Raw genomic sequence first — 20,773 nt, 5'->3', positions numbered from 1 at the left:
CTCAACTAGCCCTATATTAATAGTCAAAGTTAGGCCATCCTCTCTTCAAAACACAAACCCACACAAAAAAAGGAAAGCTATGGAGATTCAAAGTAGTGAAAAATCATGCAAGGATATAGCCCTAACCGTGCTAACAAGAACCCACGCCGGTTACTTCCGAATCGCCCTCTCCCTCGGATGGCAAGCTTTACTATGGAAAATCCTACTCAAAGATGCAAAAATCCCATTCCCTCTCCTCACCATCCTATGGTCCTTCTCCCTCTCAATCCTCCTCCTCATCTCCCTCCTCTACCTCCTACGATGCATCTTCCTCTTCCACATGATCAAAGCCGAATTCTCCCACCACGTCGGAGTGAACTACCTCTTCGCCACGTGAATCTCATGGCTCCTGTTCCTCGAGTCAGCACCACCCACGCCTCCTTCGTGGTGCTGGCTGTCCCCGTGGTCGTCCTCCTCGACGTCAAGATCTACGGGCAGTGGTTCACGAAGCGTAGGAAGGTGCTGACGGCGGTGGCGAACCCGAGCAGCCAGCTCTCCATGGTGGGAAACTTGGTGGGGGTGAGGGCGGCTTCGAAAATGGGGTGGCAGGAGGTGTCCGTGTTTTTGTTCTCGCTGGGGATGGTGCATTATCTTGTGCTGTTTGTGACGCTGTATCAGCGGTTCTCCGGAGGGGAGGTGCTGCCGGTGGTTCTCTTCCTTTTCTTTGCGGCGCCCAGCGCTGCTAGCCTGGTGTGGTATTCTATTTCTGGAAGCTTCGATAGCGGTTCGAAGATGATGTTTTTCCTCTCGCTTTTTCTGTTTATGTCACTGTGCTATATTTTCTTGTTCGTTATTATGTTTTTTATAAGACTGGGAGAGTATAATAAAAGTGAACTGGAATTCTTAATTATAGAAATTGATATAAGGTTATCCTATCCGCCGGAATAGCGAACCAGGACTCTAAATGGATGGAGCAGTACTTAATTATGATCTCCGCTAGTTAATTAGAGCATCTGCAATGGCGCCCGTCCCGGCAGACGTCTGACACGCCATCTGTTGGGTTACAAACCTATCCCACATCGGATGAGTGAGGGAAGTTGGAAGGTGTATATAATTCCTGTCCAATCCCAATTAGTTTGAGGCCATTTGGGAGTGACCAAAAATAAATCCGTGTGGGCTTGACCCAAAGCGGACAATATCAAACTAATGTTGCAGTCGACGATCCTAACAAGTGGTATCAGAGCCCAGGTGGCTATGGGTTGTGCTTGGATGAGCCCCGGTTAGGGTCAGGCCCTGAAGGACTCGGGTTAGAGTCGGGCCCAAGATGACTCAGGGGCCAGGGTTGGAACGACCCATATTTGTGTCGACTGCGTTCCCGATGTGGTCTCGGTTTGAGGGGAGGTTTATTGGGTTACAAACCTATCCTACATCGGATGAGTGAAGGAAGTTGTAAGGTGTATATAATTCCTGTTCAACCGCAAGCCCAGGTGGCTATGGGTTGTGCCTGAATGAGTCCCGGTTAGAGTCGGGCCCTGAAGGACTCGGGTTAGAGTCGGCCCAAGATGACTCAGGGGCCAGGGTTGGAACGACCCATATTTGTGTCGACTGCGTTCCCGATGTGGTCTCGGTTTGAGGGGAGGTTTGTTGGGCTACAAACCTATCCTACATCGTATGAGTGAAGGAAGTTGGAAGGTGTATATAATTCCTGTCCAACCCCAATTAGTTTGAGGCCTTTTAGGAGTGACCCAAAAAACAAATCCGTGCGGGCTTGACCCAAAGCGGACAATATCAAACTAATGTTGCAGTCGACGATCCTAACACCGTCCGCGTGGGACGTCCGCCATTGTGGAAAGGTGACGCGGATACGGACGTCCGCTGCAGACACCGGAGTTCCGCGGCGTTCACGGGACGTTCGTGGCGACGTCCTTGTGGACGTCCGCCATTGCGTTGATCCCACGGACGTCCTCGCGGACGTCCCGATTATTTTATTTTTTTTTTCGAAAATTCTATAAATACGACTCGTTGAATTTCATTTCATTCGTCCCACTTGTATTAACGAGTATCTCTCTCTAAATATTTTTCTTTCGAAGATAAATGGAGCACCACGATAGTGATTCCCTCGCCACGAGCGAGTCACAGGGACCGATCTTTCCCGTTGGCAAAATTATCCCAATGTGGCGATTGGGTCCACCGAGGCCCAATCGGCAGCTCCTACCCAAAATGATCCCGAGCTCCCCTCCCTCGCCCGCGTCGCGCAACATGAAACCCTGTTACGTGCAATGGTTGAATGGCGGACATCGACCGATCGCCATTTCAGGTCGTCGCTGAAGGATATCATCAACAGTATGCGGCACAATTTGGGGTTGGGAGACATGGCGGAGAGTGGCGACGAGGGGACTACCGGCGGGGACGACGAGGGTACTGGCGACGGGGAATCCGAGGAGTGAGATGGCGGTTTTTTTTAACTATATAATTTTTTTCAATAATTATGTATGTTTTTTTTTTACTATATATGTTTTTTAAAATAAAGTGGTTGTAATTTCTCCGTATTTGTGTCGAAATTTTAATTCTGTAAATTGTTTAATTTGGTGAATTTGTGAATTTTTATTATTGTGGGAAGTCCGTCGGGATGTCCTTGGGGATGTCCTTATGACGTGGCAGTGCAGTGGGAAGTCCTTATGATGAGGCAGAAGGTGTTTTGGGGATGTCCGCGGGGATGTCTGCCGGGACGTCCGCACCACTGTGGATGCCCTTAGATCCTTTTAGTAGTATGATGACATGGAATGAGTTGGAATAGAATGATATTTTTTTGTATTTTCATTTCATTGTACCTGTTAAATGAATAGAATTGAAGTAGTATCTTCCATTCAACCATATCAAAAAAAGGGTTTGGTATTTATGTTAATCTTTACCGTTTTTTAAATATAAATACACTATATTTTGTTTAGTATATGTGCTTGATATTTAATGAAAAAGTATGTTAGTTTAAGATGATACTAGTATTTTTCTTAGAAAGTCTAGCTTTGATATGTGCTTGATATTTAATGAAAAAGTATGTTAGTTTAAGATAATCCTAGTAGTATTTTTCTTAGAAAGTCTAGCTTTTATAAATTTATAGGTCCTGTCATCCAGTATACAAATAAAAAAAGGTTAAGACAAAGAAAAATATTTATGGCCACTGATCATCCAAAGTGATTTTCACTTTTTTCTCGTTTTGCCAGCTAATTTTCTTGATCAACATTTACCATCCAGCCTTTTGAACTTTTTTCCGACCAATGAATAAAATACTATAGGCCTAAACATATGTGCATAGAAAGGCTAATTGTATACTATTGTACTACTTATATAGGAGCTCGGTAATAAGCTGTATTGGCATAATACTCAGATAATTTTCAGTTTATGACAAGTTTGACATATAAGATCTTTGGCCACATTAAATAAATCTCTACACACAAAACAATACACAAGCAAAGAAAATTTGACAACACATAATCATAATACCATTCGAACATATGAACTGTCACCTAGGCAGGATTCACACATAATTGGAAAATCCACCCACCACCTTCTGCGTCCCTCATCAGCCTGTGACTCATTCTCTCACGAACTTGAAAGTATTCATCCTGAACAGAAGCAATACAAAATAAAATCAGTTAGAACCCTAATTACAAAATCAAATGGTGCACATGAAAGAATCAATCTCGACAAACCACAAAAACGCTAAAATTGGAGTTGGGTAGGGGAGAGTGATAGAGAGTGGAGGAGATTGTGCGGTTTCATCACACCCAAGTTTGGCGCAGATTTTTAATATTTTTTCCGCTTATCCCTAATATTCTAATTAATGGCGCTTATTTCTTTTCTTTTTACCGCTGATTTTTCGCCAATTATTTCCTAATGCTATAACCAATCCTTTTAACTTTAAAATACTGCTACTGTGATAAAATATTGAAAATATATTGTATGTTTATTTCTATATTTTCTAGTAAAATCAAATCATCAAGCTGTATTGCCAAAATCTCATCGTTTATTTTATATGAGTAAATATCAATTTAAAAATAGTGATTTTGATTACTTTCTTAATTAATTCAACTTAATTACTAATTATTTTTAGAAAGCTAAATTTAAACTTTTATATTTATTACTAATATATAGGAGTATATCACTATATTTATATATTAATTTTATATTTTTGGTTTGCATATAAATGACACTGAATAAAAATGTCAAGCAACTAGTCATATTACTGCATTCATTTTAAAGTGTGGTATTAGGATTTGATATAAACGTGGTATAAGGTTGGTGTATTGACTGAGGGACTATATTCACACATTTTATGAATTGCGATAAAGTAAATGTCATTTAATGTCAATTTTCTAGTAGTGTATAAATTTACTAGTAGTAGTATTATATTTGTGACTTTTCTAGAGATAAATCCAACCTTTTAAGCACGTCAGCAGGAAAATTGACCCCCCACAATTTAGATGGATAAAACTGATAAATATAAGCAAAATTCAAATGCTTAGTTATAAATGACAAGTTTATTTGATAAAAACAATATGTTGGAATATACCTAAGACTAAAGTCCCAATTTGGTCCTTAACATATTGTGCTTTTTTTATTTTGGTCCAAAATATTATCTTTTGAATTATCCAGTCCCTCGCATTTGAAATCGAATCACATTTGGTCCATTTTGACGGTTTTAATTACCGGGTCACAAATCCATCACTAATCCGCGCGAACAACCTCATCGAACAACCTTCTCCCATCTCACCACATTCAAGCAAGAACATCCCTCCATTTCATCTCATCGAACAACCTTCTCCCATCTCCCATCTCATCACATTTCGCATACGCATCCATCACAGAACTCGATAGAACAACATTTGTCAAGAATCCAAGTACAAAAACTTGGCAATGCAGCTGCTTTAACAACCACAAAGCCTTCAACTTCACACAAACCGTCAACACCCCAACAAAGCTATACTCATTATACCCACAATCCGACCTTCTCAGCTCCAAATAACACCTGACAACCTCATCTAACCTATCGCTCTGCACATACGCCATTATCATCGTGTTCCAACTGACGAAATCTCTCTCCGGCATTTTATCAAACACCTTCCATGCAGCCTTCGCCATCCCCAGCTTCGCGTGACCAGAGAGCATATTATTCCAAGAATACAAATTCTTCACGCGCATTTTGTCGAACACCTCCCGCGCCCTAGAATGATCGCCGCATTTCGCATACTTTTCTATCAAATGATTGGTGAGGAAAGTGTCGGGATGCTTCGATCTTGTCAGCTTCCAATGGAGGTGCACCAATTTCTCCGCCTTGAGCGACTTCTCATCGGCGATTCGGCGGAGGAGAGAGGCGATGGTTTTGTAGTTGAGCAAAACGCCTCCTTTAGATAAATAGAGCAAGGCGTCAACTGCTTCATAGAGCTGGCCGCGCGATGCGAGATTGAGTAAATTCTGTACAACGCAGGGATAGTTTCGCAATTTAGTGACAGATTAGTGACGGATTAGTGGCGGATTTGTGACGGATTTGTGACGGATCAGTTTCTCTCAGTTAGTGACGGATTTGTGACCCGGTAATTAAAACTGTAAAAAATTTGACGGAACCGTCCAAAATGGACCAAATGTGATCCGATTTCAAGTGTGAGGGACCGAATAATTCAAAAGATAATGTTTTAGATCAAAATAAAAAAAACGCAATATGTTAAAGACCAAATTGAAACTTTAGTCTATACCTAATAAGTTGTTCCCCACAATAGTACAAGAACAATTTAGCATGCGCGTTAGGCTTTCTTTCTAGGTGTCGGGCATCATAGGACCAAATTACTACTCGGCTACAAGTCGTCTTTTCTTTCTTTACTAAATAAAACCATATTCCACTATAAATATGCCAATACTTCTAATTTATCGTTATTTTACTCCTAATTTAATTTATTAATGATTTTGATCAGTAAATAAGTAGATGCATTTACAAAATTAAATTTTATAATATACTCCATCTGTCCCATAAAATAGTTTTTTTTTTCAATTTGGTCTGTTCCACAAAAATAGTTCATTTTCTTTTTTGAGTAGTTTTTAATCTCTTATAAGATGTTTCTCATTCTCTAGTAACAATAATTCAAAAAAAAAAATAGGCAGGCCGTGTCTATTTAAGAAAGCAATGAGAAAATTCAACGTAGCATGGTGGGCGTATTCGTACCCGATAACAGTACTTGAACCGGCATCCACAAGCTACGCGCAAGAGGTGAACGATGGAGTCGCTCATGCCCTTCGTCTCTTCCTCTCGGCTTTGTCGGTTTTGGTCATATTTGGTTTGCTGCTTTTCACTGCTTTCCACCCCAACTTGCTCTTCGCTCTTACTTTTTCCAACTTATTTATCTGCCAACTAGCTCATACAACTAGATTTACTTTTATCAGTGATATAGTATGTTTTGCGAGTGATTTTAGTGACTCGGTGGAAAGAACGTGTAAAGTAGATTGCACAAGGCTATGTGTATCAATGTTGTTTTGTGAGTTAACGAGAGAATAAAGTAAGAGAGATGAGAAAGTAGAGATGATGTTGTTTCTATTTGAGGAAACGTTTTATTTTTAATTGGACAATCCAAAAAGTAAAACGTTTCATTTTTAGTAGGAAAGAAGGAGTACATAAACATTGTATTCAATGTCGAACTAATGTTAATTACCGAACTAGAGACCAAATCTCAGCCATCTATTTTTCTAATCTAGTGGATAAAATAAAACAAGCATAATATACTTCATTTTAGACCATTTTACTTCATTTTATACGAACTTCATTATTTGATTGTTTTATTTCATTATAGAATGAACTAAAATGATCTTAAAATGAACTATGTGCTGTCTAATAATGAAGTACTACTATTTTTTAGTTTGATGGTTAGGCATTAGAAATTAGTTCTGCCTGTATCACAATTTTGTGATGATATGTATATGCATGGTTGCAATTTATTTTCATTTCATTTTTTTTAAGTTCCTTAAATTTCTTAAATTGTTTTGTTATTTATTTGTTTTTCTAAATTGAAAAAATAGATGGACATATTAATTGACTTTGGTATTATTTCTTTCTATCAAAGTTTCATTTTATGTTATTTTCTTTAAAGTTTTGTTTTCATTATATTTATGATTTTATTTGCATATATAAAAGTCTCATTGTTAGACTAAAAAGATATACTTTGAAATTAATATATTAACATAAATTTTATCTCTCTTGAATTTTAAATTCGTTGAAACTTTTATCTGAATTATCAAACGAACTTTCGCATCCGTTTGTGGCATCATTAACTCCATATTAGAGCTGTCAAATCGTGCAATTAGGTTGTTATCAATCCAACTCAATAAGGTTAAACTCTAACCTAACCTTTAATCATCGGATTCTTATTAGGTCCCACCCATTTACTTTGTGCGTGTTTGTGTTACATTTCGTGTCGTGTCAAAAATTGTAAGCCCTACCGTTAACGTTACTACGTTACGATACAATTTAGCTTGACACGATACCATAACGACCTGAACATAATATTACATAATTAAAATCTAATATTACTAGATAAAATTTTATATTACTCAATAAAAACTTGTTATAACATAATTAAAACTGTATCATGATTTAAATTGAAACAATAAAATTAAAATATACGTATTTCTTTTTGTGTTATCCGAACTAACTTGACGCATTTCCTTTTTTGTCAAAAAAGCAACACTCTATTCCCCTCTTACTTTATCCTCTGGTCTCCTAGTTTTCCTCTTTACTTTTTTCTCACTCTACTTAACCACTAAACACTACTACCTAAAAACTTTTGCCTAAAATAAATGTGTCACATACTGTAGGACAGAAGGAGAGTAACATTTTTTTTAAAAATAATAATAATTTAATATCTAATATGATAATTCAAACCTAACCCAACTCAACCCAAAATCATTGGGTTCGTATTCGGTCGACTCGATAAGGATCCAAACTCATTAACTTCTTGTGTGCTCATGTCGAAAACTACTAGGATACTCCATACCATGGATTATCAAATGGTCCATACATCCCGTTTGTGGCGTCAATCATCCACTGTATCAAGATTTCCCCATGTTCTTAGCTGATACTTCGTCGTTCATTAAACAAGCGACAAGGATCCACTAACATTAATTCCACTAACTTTTATCTTCCTCTCTCTTACTTTATCATTTTTTCTCTTTCACTCTCTTGTTGGGGTTAGCAACGGAAGCATAAATAAATCATAGAATTAGATCTATCTAGCAGATTATTTAGACAAATTATATTCGCGTAATTATCATATGTATCATGCTCAAAATTTGAAATAAACATACTTTGGATTAAATTGAAACCTAAAACATGCTTTTCTATGGAGAAGAATTTATACCTTCTTAATTTTCAAAGAATCGAAGATTGCTTGCTACTTCTCCACGTGATGATCTTGAATACTAGACCACGTATCTTCTGACTGGTTCCCGAACTATATTTCAATATTAGGGTAGGCTGATCTAATCAAAATATATAGGACTTGAATAAAGAAGACACAAAATTCCCACTCCAAGTAGGTAGAGGCAAAAATCGACGCCTCTTAGTGAGAGAGGGGGCCGAAAATTCTACTGCTTAGGGTTAGGATTTTCTCTCCTTAATTCTCCTATTTATATTAAGTTACATATTGGGTCTAGTCATATCTATGAAGGTTTGAATGCAGGTCATACCCAATTAGTTTTTATCTAATTAAATTGAACCGCAATGTAATCTAAGCTTGAATTAGAATATTATTATCAACCACTACAGTAATAATATTGATTTACCTATCCAAATCCAAAATTACAAGTAATCAGGGGTTCGTCGTTTAAATAATTATTTCCTGCGCTTAAGATTTAAATTTCCATTAATTAATTGAAGTCTGCTATGGACTTAATTAATTAATATCTTATTTACTCCAAGAGTGGATTCATCAAGAAATACTTAATTATTATTCATGGAATAATTAAATTCAAACTAGCTAGGTTCCGAATAATAAAACTTTATTTCGAGCTCCTCTTGAGGACATTATCAAGCCAGACTCATATGGCGTGAGATTCAACATAATAGCAATCCTAGCACCGCTAGATATTTATTACCACTACCTAAAATATCAGGATTCTTGGGTTACGATAAACCCGCACCATTTGATAAATCAAATTAATGTATAATCAATAATGTATGCTCAATACTAAATATATTGATTAAGAAATGGTAGTTTATCTAGACATTTGTCTTTCGGTAGATAGCATAAAGACTTGTCTTGCTGTTAGATCCGTTCAGCTATACTACACCAATGTCATTTTATTTCGTTAAGGCTTGGAAATATATGGACTGACATTGAAACATTTCACTATAGATAGCCAAAGCCTATCTGAGTTGTGAAATTCTATTTTCCTTTTTTAGAACTGACCGTGTTATCTTAAAGTGGACGACGCCCACAACCGGTCTACTAAAACAAAGACTTTGACTTGTTTTGTTTCTTATACATTTAAATATGTGAAAACAACCATTAAATGTAAAAACATAACATCATTATGAAAAAATAATTTGTTTTATTCCTTAGAAAATAAAATAAGAGTTTTTACAATATCCAATCACTCGAAAGGTGATTTAAAGTATGCAAAACTCCAACATCTCTTACTTTACCAATTTTCCATTGAAACTCGTACCGTTTGAAAAGTTCATATTTTTAAGCAATGGTGGAAGTATTTTTTTATAATTTTCTCACTCTCCCAAATATTATCATTTATTTTCTTTTTTGATATTTTTCAATTTTTTATCCTTCAATTCATCTCAAAATCCTCTATAATTATTCAAATTTTTAGGATTTTAATGATGTAATTTTTAATTTTTAGGAATTTGAAATGTAATTTTAGATTTTTTAATGAAGTTTTATTACTGAACTAGTTTTTTATTTATTGTATTTTTAAATTGAAGAAATGAAATAGTGAGACTGATAAAATGGTTAACGGATAAACGACTACATGTGTTGTCCCTTAGATACATAATGAAATAAAAAATTGTTAAAAGTGGTATGGGTACATGAATAGTTAAATGGATGACTATTGCTGAAGTTTTAAAAATAGACACGTGGAACGGCACGAATTTTAGTGTCTAATTGATAAAATAAGAGAGATAAAAAAAATTGATATTCATTGGTGGAGAATGTTATCCACCCCATTAGAGATAAATAAATTATCAATAGACATGAACTATATTTATAAGACGAACTAAAATAAAATTGTCGATTTTTACGTAACAGATATAGTGGATGGTTCTTTGAGGCAAAATTTAATAATTACATCTTTCCTTAGCTACCATTAAAATGTAATAACAATAAATGCTTTTAGCCATGATAACTTTTGCATTTAATGAGATATGATGATTTTGCATTAATTGTATCTCATAATTAATTTTATTCTTGATGAAATTTTTTTTTTGGAAGTTTTGAAGATGCACGAAGGTATACCATACCGGTGTGTGGCAGCCGAAAGGGTTGCTCGAGACTTATATAGTTATATATGTCTCTCTCTTTTACTTATTATAGATTAACATTCATTTGTTTTATATAATTATTGGCGTGCGGTCTTTTTGCGAATAATTGATTCAAGTTATATGGAAGAGATAACTGAACCGGATGGATCAATTAGCAAATTTCGTTGCCACTTGATTAAGTTACTCTCGCTCTCGCGCACCATCAATGTAATTTATAAACTCCCAATTTTGCACTACTTTAACAGTAAAGCGGCAAGTTCGTGGTCGATCCCACAGAGAAGCGAGTGTATCGAGTGTGTGCATAGTGAATAGGGTCCGGCTGCTGCCACGCTTTAACCTTGGGAGTTTTTAACTACTGACTTTACCTTAGACAGAAAAGTAACTAACTACTTGCTCAAGGGAATTTTAACTACTGGGTCAAGTGAATTTCAGAGTGGAATGAAAATTAACTACTTAAAATAGTAAACACGATGACGAAAACAGAACAACTTCGATTTTATACTCAGTATCCAAACGAGTAGAGCGAATATGCGGAATGTAAAAAGCTCGAAACTTTAACTACAAAGCAACTTGAAATTAGACTAAACTAACACTTCGGAAAATACGAAAGCAAGTAAAACCGAGAAGATCCTCGGTGGAAAACTTGAGATAACGCCGACCGATATCGAGTATTCTCTATCTAAGCTATCTAGAGAACTGAGCTAAACTAAACTAAAACACTAAAGACGGAAAGTTAAAAGATCGGATCCTTTTGCGTGGTGGCACATCCTCTATTTATAAGCTCGGCAACGACCTCCAGTTGGATATCGATCTTGGCAGGGAATATTCGCTCACGCTGAGAGCGAGCGACTCATTGATTGCTACGTGCTCTTCTTCTAGAATGACGACGCTTTTCAGTAATAAATTCATGACTTAGCTCCGTCCTTGCGTCTCATATATCAGCACGTGTCCCCTTCTAGAACGTTGTCCTTGATAACAGAATGATGCGCACCATCCAGCTCATTAGCCTCACGTGTCCTTCTTCTGGAAGCCAGTGGTCCCCTCCTTGACTGCTTGATTACTCCCCTTGATCAACTCCCTGATTTCTGGCCTTTTTCGCCTATTGTACTCGCTTGATCAGTTTGGCCTTGTTGCCTTGGTCAAGCGGCATTCCTGCACGTTTAACACTTGCTTTGCGCAATAAACTAATCAAATAGCGTACATTTTACCTCTAAACCTATGCATGAAATGAGCCTTATCAAACTGCTCACACTTAAAACATACTTGTCCCCAAGTATAAAGAAAAAAATAAGGCAAATTTCAGGCATGGTTTACTCATTTCAAGAAAGTAAAAGAAGACTAAAAGGAAAACAAGACTAAAAACAAAAACACATATTCACATTGATGCATTAGACCGAATAAACTTCCAACAATCATACCCGAGGTCGAGGTCAATCCATTTGCCAGCAGCTTATATTTCTTCCCTTTCCCGTTCACTTGATCAAGGTGTCAGTTTGTCAAGATTGCTCAATTTAAAACCACTGTTGGATTCACTCAGTCACTCATTTCTCACCAGAGATGTTAGGACTGTTCACTCGGTGTTGCTACAATTTTAATACCTCGAATCGGACTGCACAAGATAGTTCCTTAAGGTCTTTGTTTCGGGTTGTAATGGGGCTTAAGGGTAGTAGTATATTGGGGTAGGGTCCTAGAAGTTCTAAGTTTAAAATATATAAACTGTAAAAAAAAGAAAACACATGAGTCAAGAGACCAAAGATCTGAACTATTTATTTTGCCACTGGATAACTTACTTGGTCAAGTGGCGACTTCTAGCCCTTTAATTTTTGGCTTTATTCTCTAACTTTCGACTGGCTGGGTCAGATTACAAATTTTTTTCCTGCCCTCTTTTTTTTCTCAAACTTTTCTCGATTTTTTTTTGGAACAACTCGCTTTCTGACTTGATCAACATGGCTACCCTTTTATTTTGACTTTCTATCGGTATCCCTCTTTTTTTAAAAAAATTGACTCATCTCTCTGACCCCTCTTCCTCACGTGTTTGTAAAAAGGTGTAGGGAAGTTGGATTTGGTTTCAAAGGAATGGGTAAAAGTGTATTTGGGCTCAATGTGATTAACTAAGGGGTGTCTTGCTTGACGAGACTGGTTTGTGGAACGAAAGAAGAAAGGGATCAATTGGTTAAGTCCTCATTCCTTTAGTCCTTACTACTTGTGCAATTTTCATCTAAATATTAAAATCAGCCTCTCGTGAAAAATATTTTTTTCTTTGTAAAAATAGTAGAAAGTGTTCTACTTTGGCTTATAACTCATATATAGAGAGGCTTCACAAATGATTTTAAAATTGAGCATTTCCATTATACTTGCATCGTTCAAACTGATCAAGTTTTAACAATCAAGTTTCTTCATGTAAGCATACTGAGTCCTTTTTCTAACTCTTCCCAAAGTAATCAAGTCTTTCACTTATCCAATTTCATGCATACTGCCCTACTTACTAACTAATAATTGTATTTTGCCAAAAGTTGACATGAATGATTTTTATTTTCTAGAACAAACCCTCCCCCCTCCCACTGCATATGAACTCGTCCTCGAGGGACTGGATGTAGTGGAAAAAGGGTTAGGCACAAGCAACGACACAATAAAAAAACAAGGAAACTTCTCACACTTAGACCAGACACTGGGCTAAGTGTGAGACAGTGCCAACAATCAAACATGCCAATAAACATAGAAAAGCAACAACCAAAACAGATAAGACATGCAAACAAACATAACAAAAACAAACACGCATAACTTCTCAAACTTAGACCCAACACAGGTCTAACTGTGAGGTGGAGCAGGATATCAGTTATACAGACCAAAAAACAAATAAAAATAAAATTGTTTTGATATTGAAATGAGCTGAGAAGGAGGGTTGTACTTAATGCTTCATGGGAGGTTGACGGGGGGATGCTGAGGGTGGCCTGGAGGATGAAGGGCGCCGAGATGGAGGAGAGCTTGTAGAGGGAGGTGGTGGTTGGCTGGCAGGGCTTTGATTGTGGGTGGTTCCCAGCAACCTGACCAGCAGGACCAGTTGAGAATTTGAAATATCCACCAGCTGCGTCAATGTTTGCTCCACTTGGAGCTTCCATGCGTCGTCCGCACGTGCAGCCTCCTCACGCTCCATCCTCGGTGTGGGCACCCATTGTGAACATTCTTCTTCTTCTTCTTCTTCTTCTTCTTCTTCTTCTTCTTCTTCTTCTTCAGGGGTCGCTGGGGTTTGCTCAGGCCTTGTTCTCTTTCTGGGTTGGCTTCTCTGTTGCTCCCGCCAACCGGCTGCATAAAATTGAAAATCCCCTCCTTGCGTCTTCTGCAGTACCTGAGTTCTAACAAAGAAATCACGGTCAAATAATTCAGGACTGGGGCAAAGGATGGGACGTCTGGCACACTGCACAATCCAGTTCCTCCTCAAATAGGCCCCGAGGAGGTGGCAGACGTTTAGATGGCGGGCAACGCGGGTAGCAATTTGATTTATGGAGTAGGCCAACCAGAATCCCAGATGGACCTTCCTCTGCTCTCTCAACTCCACATAAAGTAGAGTTCGGACAGGGTAATAATTGACAGCGTATTGGCTTGTCCGAGGAGATTACAGGCTAGGTAGATCTGGGCAAGGCGGAGGGCAGGATCAGCAATGCGATGACCTCTGGATTCAGAGGCTGTAAAGGTAGGGGCACGTACGTTGCATATGGCCTTCCAGATGGCCTGCTGATCGAAATCAGGTTTCCTATGAGGGAGACCGATATCGCGCCCAATCCAGTCCTCGTTAGTCACCTGACCTTCTGTGTAGAGGCCCATCCGGATGGAGAATTCATTGAGGCTCATCAGTTGGTCCTGGCCAAACACCCTAAAGGACACACTCCTGTCCTCCAAGTCTGAGCTTCTGGTGAACCGGAAGGATGTGAAAAACTCCTTGGCCAGGACCTCCGGAACGGGGGTCTCATCCACCTCTAGCAACCATTCAAACCCGATGCTGGCAATATATTCAGTACACATCTCCTTCATCATGATCTCCTCCAGGGATGGCTGGTGCAACATCTTCCCAGCCTTCAACCTCTTCTGGGGCGTTACATTTTGGCGGACTTCCTCCTGCCACTTTGGGTTATCAAATTCCAGCATCTGTTGGAGAAGAGTCGGGGTCAAAAGCACATGCTGGTGAGAGTAGGTGGTGGCGGAAGGTGTTGCAGGCCTTCCTTGTTGCCTTCTAGATGTTCGGGTCCATCGCAACTCTTGTTCCTCCGTATCACTACCCTCATCTCTATCTCTTGGTAGTGGGGAGGCGAGCTCGGAAGCATCTGCAATGACGATCCCCATGTTGGCAGGGCGGCTTCTCTTGGGAGGAGGAAGAACACTCTTCCCCTTCCCCTTTCTCTTTCTCTCTCTCTTTCTTCCCTAACCAGGCTGTCCTCCTCAGCCTCCGTCTCCTCTTCAGCCTCCCTGACCCCTTGATTCTCTGGCTCTGCCTCGTCCACCAGCCGCCGCACTACGCGGGGCGTCTACTCTATCGTCTCCCCTTCTTCTCTGGTCTTCAGAGCTACCGCTTCCTCCAGGAGCCGGTCCATTGTCATACGGCACATTTGATGGCGCAGCGGCTCCTTCTCCTTCTCATCCTCCCCATAGACGAACAACGGGTGGAAGTCCTCCACTTCTTCATCGTTGATTTTGCCGCCTTCAGCCAAATGCGGCTCATGGATTGAAGTGGGACCGCCACCCCTTGCTGATGACGGAATAGCAAACGGCTGCTCATAGGCCTCCCTCCATCCTTCCTCATCAGAGGTGTCCCCGCTGTGTTGCATGGGGGAGTTGGTTTTGGGTGGAAGAGGGCTAGGATTTTCTAGACAGGCTTGGGATGAAGTTTCCCGGTCACCATCCTCGGCGCCGGAACTGGAGGAGGAGGATGAAGTTGGGAGTTGCTCGATCAACATGCTTGTTGGTAATGGTGATGAGTGCTGGTGGAGAAGATGATAATAATTTGGGCAAGGGTTTGGAACTTGGACAGATATGGGAGAGTAAATGGAATGCACTGTAGTTGCTTTGGTTAAAAGTGTAATACGACTCTGAGATCTGCCTATTATATTGATATCACGGCTATTGGGATCCCTGACTATTCAAATCTCTGCGACTCTTCGCGTACAGGTGCGCCTTTTCAGAGTGCCAGGTGGCAAAGCTTCTCCGATACGCTTACTCTCTCTCTCTCCAGGACGTCTTTTCACTGTGACAGTTGGTGCCGTCTGACACCCCTTCAATGGCTGCACACGTCCTATCATCACCTGCCCTGATCAACGAAAGTACTATACCACCAATTAAATTCAAATTGCACTGATCAAGTGGACAATTAATTCCAGATGAAATCTTAAATAGTTCCACTTGATCAGCTTCCGTCCTCACTTCCGACTTTTAATTACATACGATTAAAATGAAAAACTATTTACACTAACTACCAAGGATTTGACCGAGTTCCCCTAGGACGTCACTTGATCAGTTTAATATATTAAGGAATTGTTACTTTGATCAAGCAGACTACCCACGAGTACTCGATCACTCCTTTTACCTGCTTACTGGCGAGAGTTAGGCATGAGTAGTGGAATGTCGTCCACCACAAATGCCTCCATTCCTTCTCTGTGCGGCTTTACCCTGTGTCCATTCACCATAAAGGTAGGCTAGTTTGGATCTCCCCCCTGGAGTTCAATTGCCCCATTCGCTCTGATGGCGACAATGGTATAAGGGCCAATCCACCTTGAACGCAGCTTCCCGGGCATCAATTTGAGTTTGGACTGGAAAAGAAGCACTCTCTGGCCTACCTTGAGTTCCTTCTTGCGAAGGTTCTTGTCATGCCACATCTTCGTCTTCTATTTGTAGCACATGGCTGAATCATAGGCATCAAGGCGGAGCTCCTTAAGCTCCTGAAGTTGTATTCTTCTCTCCTCAATACCAGCCTTGGCGTTCAAATTCATCTCTTTTACTGCCCAGAAAGCCTGGTGCTCCACTCCCACCGGCAGATGGCACATTTTCCCAAATACCAGCCGGTATGGGGACATTCCGATAGGCGTCTTAAAGGCGGTCCTATAGGCCCAGAGCGAGTCCTCCAGACGACAACTCCAGTCCTTCCTCTTGGGATTGACCGTCTTCTCTAAAATTGCCTTAATTTCCATGTTTGACACTTCGGCTTGGCCATTGGACTGCGGGTGGTAAGGTCTGGATAGGCAGTGGTGGACTCCATACATTCTCATCAAGGCTTCGATGGTTCTATTAACAAAGTGAGTTCCTTGGTCCGAGATAATAGCCCGTGGTACTCCATATTGGGTAAAGATGTTCGACTTTAAGAACTTCGCCACTTCTCTGGACTCACATGTTCTTGTTGCCTTCGCCTCGATCCACTTGGACACATAGTCCACCGCCCCTTTAGAAGATGGGAAAGGTCCCATGAAATCCATTCCCCATAAATCAAATATTTCACAGACAATAATGGGGACCTGAGGCATCTTGATAGATGCAGGTTTGTGCAGGTGTCGCGTCAAGCAAAGGATGTATCCTACTGATCAGGATAGAAACCCCAGCTAAGCCTGAACCTGGCTATCAAAGAAATTCCTCAACCCACTTCTACTGACTAGTATAGTGGATGTAAGGGTCGAATCCCACAGAGATGAATGCACTTTGGTAATTGTGGTGATATTCTGGAAAGGTTGGTTAGCTACCACGCTTTGGGTTGAGATTCTAACTAGACTGGAAATTAATGTGGTACTCTAATGACTAGGAGGTGTGAGAGATGATTGATAAGCAGCTGTGTACGTGAGAGTGGGGGAACATTATGTTTCAGAAAATATGTGGAAGGTACGTGGTTACTATAAAAGGCTAAACGGAATATCAGAGAATAAGAGGTAGTTAGGTGACTAGGCTGACAGATCTGTAGGGTACCAGCAGAAAAAGTAGAGAAAAGTAAAGAACAAAAGCAAAAAGTAACTAAAAAGTAAAAGTGGTCCCGAACTTGGATGTGGATGTCTTCTTCTTCAACATGAATAAACTCATATTAATAAACCCAGATTCATGGATGAGAAATGCAGATTAACAACTTCACAAGAACAGATCTACAATCTAGACTCCAAATCAAAAGATTAAACTAACGAAACTGAAATTACGCTTACTGGGTAACATGCAAGGTGACAGAAATCACGTAGACTAGGCATTCAAACTTAATCATTTCAGATCTAAAATCTAACAGCTATCTAAATTCATGAACTCAGATTTATCAATGCGGAAATGAAAACATGCTCGAAACACTTGGAAATTACAGTAACAACTAGATCTAAGCTACCTAGGCAGAATGAAACAGATTCAAACAGAAAATGATGCTCAAAGACAACTTCATTGCATAAAAGGTGTTTGGATCTAAATGAAATAAGCAAACGGAAATTGAAAGTGCAACAGGTCCAACATAAGGAAACACGTAAAGATTAACTAAGAAAGCAAATAAAGATTGTTTTGCCACTCCGGGCGATGAAACTGCTAACTCTACGAAACACGCTGGCTGGAACGAGATAATGCAGAACTCCGGCGAACTGGTGAACTTCAGGTGACCATGGCTGTGGCGAGGAATGAGAATATGAAGGACTAGGCTGAAAGATTGATCTGCCGAGAGAGAACTAATCTGACTAGGAGTGTTTTTCCTAAAATGATTCCCTATGATCGATGATTCCCTTTTTCTCTCCAAGTAGCTTCCTTTTATATGGAGGCTTGCCCTTGATTTTTAGGGTAGACTCTCTTCGCGAAATGACCCTTTTGCCCTTACTTGTGGCTGATCTTCCCAGCAATCCTTCATCTCCATCTCGAGCCTTTTTGGCATGCATACTGGTCAGTATAGCAACATTCCGATGCCATTTTCACCTGAGTTATCCGATACCTTTCCTTCTGACTGGAACCCTTTCCCTGCACACTTTAGCAACTGTTTTGCAGATATATTCCAATCATGCACGTTATACTGACCAGTAACCAAGGCCTAGAATACGACTTATCAAACTGTTCACACTTACCACATGCTTGTCCTCAAGCGTGAAGAACAAACAAAAAGAAAAAAGTCGAATTCTAACATGGTTACACCCCTGACCGACCCTATCCTAAACTAGACACTAAATCATGACGCAAAGAAAAACACATGAAAGACACGAAAAAAAACATATAAACACACCAAAAACACCTAAACACATTAATCGGGCTATATTTTCAACCATCCCTCCCCTTGGGGTCAGGTGCAATCCAGCCTTAGACAGCCTTGAATTTCTGCCGCCCCCCTTTTCCTTCTCAGTCAGTATATCCGATTGTCAAGATCACCCATCCTCGCGGCCAAACATTAGATTCGCTCAGTCACTCATTCCTCACCAGGGATGTTAGGACTGTATTCTCTCATAATGCTGAACCACAGATGCTTCGGACTCAAATCTCATGTGCGGCTTCTGAAGGTCTTTAAGGCTTGTAACGGGGCTATTGCTTTGTAGTGTTTGGGGTGATTGTTCCTAAGGCTCAAAACTACTACTTATTTTGATGTGGGGGAACTGTGTGCATTTGGGCTTTCGGCTGCTACTTCTCTCGGTTAGACATTTTCTGATATTGGTCTCCAACTGGTCCGTAGCGTCTTGTGGCTTCGCCACCCTTATTCCTTCTTTTTCTCTTTCTTTTTTTGTGGTCAAGTGTTTTCGACCATTTTCTTCAGCATTCTTTAGTGGCTTCGCCACCCTTATTCCTTCTTATCTTTTTGGCCTGGAATTTCTTCCTGGTCAGTTTTCTCCTTGCCTCTTGTTTTCTCTCTCCAGTTGGTTTTCTTCTTGTATGCCTTTCTGGCCAGTCGTCTCCTTGCTTTATGCCTTGCACACACACAGTCCCAGTGGCTAGTGGGTTATATCTGGGTATATACGGCTAGAAAGTGGGTTCTAAGGGTGGGTTTTTTTTTGGGGGGGGGGGGGGGGGTTCCTACTGCCTTCAGGTCTTGCTACACGCGGTCACCTCGCCCTAGGCATCATGTGGCAGCCACTCTTTTCTTTTCTAGTTTGGTGGAAAGTGGTTCCACTTTAGGCTTTTAACTCACATTTTAAGAGGGTTTTTGTGTTTGGCTCTAAGGATGAGCTTCTCTCTCATTCTCACATCATCTATACTGACTAGGAGATACTAAGGGGGGTGGTTTCCATTTTCCAGCATGTCTTATCTCCTTCAATTCCCCTCACCGTCAGCTCGAGATAGTTGAGTTTTAAGCCCAATCAACACGTATAACAGACCTAAAAACTGGACCTAGAAAGACACTAGCACAAACACTAAACACAATATATACATATGTCATACTGGCCATTGCATCCCCCTCCCACTTCACAAGTGTCTGCCCTCAGATAAGGCTGTGAAGTGGAAAAGGTAATGGCTAGTATGACTAACACACAAACATACCAAAACAAGAACGACACATGTTGATACTAAAACTTCTCACAGTTAGACTATGCAATAGGCTAAGTGAGAGAGTTTTAAACCTAAACTGAGCTCAGCAAAAACAAACACATATATACATAAACTCCTCGCACTTAGGCTACGCAGTAGACTAAGTGTGAGCTAACATGCACTCCAAAATAAAACACAAACAAAAACACATGCGCCAAAATAGCAAACCCTTAACTTATCACACCTAGACTATGGAATAGGCTAAGTGTTATGAAGGGGGATGTTCACATACTACACAGCTTATACTACCTAAAAGCACTAGAAAAACAAATAAAATACGAAAACTAAAACTGAAAAGAAAAAGAAAACTAACTGGTCAGGTGGGGTGGTGGTCACATGTTTCTCCTGCTCCTCCGAGGGGCAGGGGCTGGTGCAGGTGGTTCTTCTGACTCCTCTCTCTCGGGTTCGGATTCGCTTCCCTCGGATTCTACCTGTTCCCCGGTACCTTTCTCCTCCGCTGCTTCTTCTTCTGTCTCGGCTACCCTTGGTTCATCAGTCTGGCCTCCGTGGCCACTCGTTCCAACTCCTTGTACTAACTTCCCTGCCGCTAACTCCTTCAGAATTCCTTCCATTACACTTGTCAGGCGAGTAAACTCCGCCCTAGCTTGCCGATTTTCTTCCGCTAGCTCTTCCACTGCTTTCTCCAATCTCTCTTGCCTCTGCGCTTGAGCTTGTGTTCCCTGGCTTGCTGCAGCTCTTCCTGCTGGAATAGCTTCTTCTCCCATAGCGTAGAAACGCGGGACTCCCTGCCTCATGTAAACA

General features: G+C 40.3%; 1 pseudogene; it reads left to right on the top strand.

Annotated features, from left to right (window-relative positions):
• Positions 1-72: 72 nt before the first annotated feature.
• Positions 73-13,870, top strand: LOC121778929 (annotated as a pseudogene).
• The last annotated feature ends 6,903 nt before the right edge of the window (positions 13,871-20,773 follow it).

The sequence above is a fragment of the Salvia splendens genome, chromosome 19 (genome assembly GCF_004379255.2).
Source record: "Salvia splendens isolate huo1 chromosome 19, SspV2, whole genome shotgun sequence".
NCBI lineage: Eukaryota > Viridiplantae > Streptophyta > Magnoliopsida > Lamiales > Lamiaceae > Salvia > Salvia splendens.
Note: the sequence above shows the minus strand (reverse complement) of the source record. Positions and strands in the feature narration are given on the sequence as shown.